The sequence below is a fragment of the Coenobita brevimanus genome, unplaced genomic scaffold, assembly GCF_032717465.1.
Source record: "Coenobita brevimanus isolate Jiangsu-jjx unplaced genomic scaffold, ASM3271746v2 jjx.HiC_scaffold_1276, whole genome shotgun sequence".
Classification (NCBI taxonomy): Eukaryota; Metazoa; Arthropoda; class Malacostraca; order Decapoda; family Coenobitidae; genus Coenobita; species Coenobita brevimanus.
The window spans coordinates 120,253-125,365 of NW_027642096.1; positions in this window are offsets into that span (position 1 = coordinate 120,253).

A 5,113-nucleotide genomic window follows, 5' to 3' on the forward strand; every position below is an offset into this window, starting at 1 on the left:
GCACAACACATGTGAGACGCGGGAGGTCGCCACCACATCTACAGTATACTGTTGGTTTGTATTCAGCCATAAATGCCATTCTGGCCAACACCGCAGCGTGTTCACTCCTCAGGACAATATTTTGATAAATTATATTCGAGGAATATTATTACGCTTAATGTTCTTATTAGTAAGTGTAAGAATCACTTGTTAACGTCCGTCTCGTGTACTCGCATGGCGGTGCTCACTTGTTTTTTTCCAGCTGGAAGACATGAGCCGAACCACACGTGTGACCTTGACGGCAGATTTTCCTTTTTCAGGCAAATTAACAACCAAAATGTTTCTTGAAATGAATCCTCGTTTGACCCTGGCCATAATGTATGAGATTTGTTAGTGTCAGATCATAAAAGATTGGATGAATATCGAAGGTAGTACGTCGTCTGCTCTGTTTATGTCTGGCTTATTGTCTCAGCCGACATGTGTAACACTTTTAAAGAGACACAAATAGTGCTTAAACATTAGTATGGCGTTGTAAACTGCATCAATAAAATTATACAGTAACTTCTGTCAACATTTTAAATATATATAAGACAATGAACCACAACAGAAAGCACAAAATTTATGAAGGAATTTTTGAAGAGAAGGGTCAAGGAATTCCTTCAAGTTCCAATAATTTCTGCTGCCCAGAGGAAAAATCTTTCCCTTCGCGCGGCCCAGGAAGGGAAGGATTTTTTTAAGAATACCAATTCGGCTAAAGATTTCCTTCCCATGCCTCTACAAGGGAAGGAAATGTTTAAGAATACGGCTGTATGCATCCCCGAGGGTGCCACAGGAAATGATTGATTGATTGATTGTTGTAAACTATTTGCACGGAAGGGTGATCTCACCAGGCACCTATCATTTCATTCATAAGGGAAGAATTTCAAGTGTGATAAATGTGGTAAACAGTTTGGTCAGAGAAGCAGTCTCACAACTATCTATCTATCTATCTATCTATCTATAGCCCGACGCCCTAATCCTGCAAAGGGTGGCCGCAGACAAAACGCCTCCAAGTCACTCTGTCACCCACCATTTGACTACCCTCCCCCCAACTCATCCCCCCCCTCCCTCACATACCTCTCAACTCCATCCCTTCACCTCGTCCTCGGTCTACCCCTCCCTCTTCCTCCCCCTCCCTCTTCCTCCCCCCACCTCACCTACATACACCCTCTTAGTCAGTCTTTCACATGTCCAAACCACCTCAGTGTATTTCTCCTAATCTTCTCAACCACATCCACAATCACCCTACAACATTCCTTCACTTCTTCATTTATCAGCCTGTCCCTCCACGTCACTCCACATGCTCCTCTCAAGTAAGTCATTTCCACTGCTCTCACTCTTGACTTGTTCCCCTCTTGCAAGGTCCACGCCTCACTTCCATACGTCAGGGTAGGAATGACAATACTATCATGCAGTGACTTCTTAACCCTCTCGTGCACGATAAGTTTCAGTAAGTTTTCTGGCTCACAATTTTATACGACGAAGCCACCCGGCCGGGGAGCCCGCGCGCGGCAAATTTGAGCGAATGAAACACATTCTTGCCTTATTTTCGCCACCCAAAAATCCATGTATTCCCATGAAACCTTTCTCAAGGTAGGCATCGATGTTTGTTCTATCTGATAAACAGGACCAAAACACAGGAAAACACCAGCAAAAAAAGTTATTAGCCCTGGAAGCATGGTCGAGTAAACTGTTTTCACTTCCCAACATCGCCGTTAGAATATTTTCCATCATACAGGAAAATGATCTAATAAGTTTTTATAGAGAATTTCATCAGCTTTCTAACAAAACAAATCCGGTTGAGATACGATGTATACTTTTCGAGAAAATGGCCAAAAGCTGAAAGCCATTTTCGGAAAAAATTCACTGACCTCTGATAGCTAAGTTTTCCCTGGCACCTTATGTTTTTATTACATAGTAATATGCCCAAATTCACCAGCTTTCCCAGTCTCAAAGAAGAACCCCATACGCCTCATAGTTCTCGAGTAAATCGAAAAAAAGTACTAGGCACTCCGTGCGTGATTGACTCGTGATGCGCGCACGGCGTACGCAATGTTCCCGTCTACGTAACAACGAATTCTTATCAGAAATATTACATAGTTATGTATTGTACATATGTAGAATTTACTGCTCTTCATCATGGTTCAAACATGAAATCGATACGTCCAATAGTTTTCGAGTAATTGGCCGACAAACAGAGAGTATTACCACAAGCATTTTTCAATGGTAACAGCCGGGAAGAGACACTCATTTCCACCGCCTTTTCTCGCACAACACGTAACATAATGCTTACGTTTTGGTATTGATCATACGTAGAATTTAGTGGTATAGATCATGGTTGTTACAGAAAATCGATGTCTAATAGTTTTCGAGTAATTGGCTGACAAAGTGAGGTGATTACTCCGAGCGCTTGTCACTGATAACAACCGCGAGTGAAAAAAACATTTTCCTCGCCTTTTCCCCAAAAAAACGCTACCAAAAGCTTACATTCGGGTATTGATCATACGTAGACTTTAGTGGTATTGATGATGGTTGTAACAGGAAATCGATAAGTCTAATAGTTTTCGAGTAATTGGCCGACAAAGTGAGGTTACTCTTCCGATCGCTGCCAACTTTTACACACACTGTAATTTCCTTGCACACTTGCCTGAAGACTATGCTACCAATTTTTTTCCCCCTATCTGTACAGACTGTTACATCTTCCATGGATGTTTTCCTATTGTTATAACCTACTACACATAAACATAACTCTTCTATTGTTACTGCTGTGGAGATTTACTTTCTTTCATATGTGTAATCTGTAGGAGAAAATGGTTATTTGTCTGAAAATTATTTGTCTGAAAATTGGAGAGGTAATGGTGATAGATTATCATATATATCAACAAAATTTGCAGAACTCACTTCCTCCAGGGGTGTTGATCCACTTTGACCAGGGATTTGAAGATGAGGAGTTATGTAGTCTGAGTGTGTGTGTTAGTGTGTGTGTGAGTGCATGTGTGAGTGTGTGTGTTAGTGTGTGTGTGAGTGTCTGTGAGTGTGTGTGTGAGTGTGTAAGTATGTTAGTGTGTGTGTGTGTGTGTGTGTGTGTGTGTGTGTGTGTGAGTGTGTGTGTGAGTGTGTGTGAGTGTGTGTGTGAGTGTGTGTGTTAGTGTGTGCATTAGTGTGTGTGTGAGTGTGTGTGTTAGTGTGTGTGTATTTGTGTGCATGTGTGTGTGTGTGTGTGTGTGAGTGTGTGTGTGTGTGTAAGTGTGTGTGTGTTGGTGTGTGTGTGTGTAAGTGTGTGTGTGTTGGTGTGTGTGAGTGTGTGTGTGTGTGTAAGTGTGTGTGTGTTGGTGTGTGTGTGTGTGTGTGTGTGTGAGTGTGTGTGTGTGTGTAAGTGTGTGTGTGTTGGTGTGTGTGTGTGTGTGTGTGTGTGTGTGTGTGTGTGTGAGTGTGTGTCTGTGTGTGTGTACACTCCACTAGGGAATACTTTGCTCGGTATGGAACTGTTCAAAGCAATCCCCTACACAATGTGGCACATCACAAACAGGACACATGTGACTTGTGTCCCTCCTTATCTTGCCCAGGGAACACAGGGTGCACCGCAGCCTCCTCTTGTTAGGGATCCTCTCCCGCTGGTGCCCCAGTGTGTTGTCCAGCCGCAGTCTGTGGTCCACAAAGCGACGTCACTTGCTGGGCTGGAGTCCTGGGTGTCCCTGGTCCTGTCGTCCTGGAGGTGCAGCTGCAGGCCCGGGCATGTCAGCGACAGCAGGTTCTCCCGACGGACCAGGAAGTGGTGATGGCTCCCTCTCCACCTGTGCTGGTTGCTGAAGTGATGGTGGTGGTGGCTCCTGTGCTGGTTGCTGAAATGATGGTGGTGGTGGCTCCTGTGCTGGTTGCTGAAGTGATGGTGGTGGTGGCTCCTGTGCTGGTTGCTGAAGTGATGGTGGTGGTGGCTCCTGTGCTGGTTGCTGAAGTGATGGTGGTGGTGGCTCCTGTGCTGGTTGCTGAAGTGATGGTGGTGGTGGCTCCTGTGCTGGTTGCTGAAGTGATGGTGGTGGTGGCTCCTGTGCTGGTTGCTGAAGTGATGGTGGTGGTGGCTCCTGTGCTGGTTGCTGAAGTGATGGTGGTGGTGGCTCCTGTGCTGGTTGCTGAAGTGATGGTGGTGGTGGCTCCTGTGCTGGTTGCTGAAGTGATGGTGGTGGTGGCTCCTGTGCTGGTTGCTGAAGTGATGGTGGTGGTGGCTCCTGTGCTGGTTGCTGAAGTGATGGTGGTGGTGGCTCCTGTGCTGGTTGCTGAAGTGATGGTGGTGGTGGCTCCTGTGCTGGTTGCTGAAGTGATGGTGGTGGTGGCTCCTGTGCTGGTTGCTGAAGTGATGGTGGTGGTGGCTCCTGTGCTGGTTGCTGAAGTGATGGTGGTGGTGGCTCCTGTGCTGGTTGCTGAAGTGATGGTGGTGGTGGCTCATGTGCTGGTTGCTGAAGTGATGGTGGTGGTGGCTCCTGTGCTGGTTGCTGAAGTGATGGTGGTGGTGGCTCCTGTGCTGGGACTCCTTCTGCAGGTGGTGCTCCGGGCTGGTCCGGGTCCCCTCTTGGTGGTGCAGGAGCCAGTGGTGTTGGCAGCTGTGGTGGTGCTGCATCAGGTGCTGGGAGTCTTGCTGGCCGTCGGGCTGGAAGATCAGGGGCATGGTGGATGACGTGCCCTGACGGAGGCCACTCTGCTTCGTCGAAGAATAGGAGCTTGTCGACGATCTCTTCGACGAACTGTAGCAGAGTGACTGGCCTCCGTGAGCTCTTCTTGTAGAGGGCGAAGGCGTTGAAAATCGCCATCTGGATGAGGTAGAAGGTTACCTTCTTGGTCCACTTGACGGTCCGGCGTTGCAGTGGGTAATATTGGACCATTTGGTCAAAGTGGTCTACCCCGCCCATATGGTGATTGTAGTCATCCACCACGATGGGCTTGTCCACGGTCTTCTGGACGTAGCTGGTCGTCCCGTCACGTGCCCTGGTCTTCCCTCGAACCCGCTTTGGGATGGTGTCTGCGCTGTGGAAGGTGGAGATCATGTTGACGATGCGCTTGTCCTTCCACAGCAGCACCATCACATTATCTTTGTGCATCG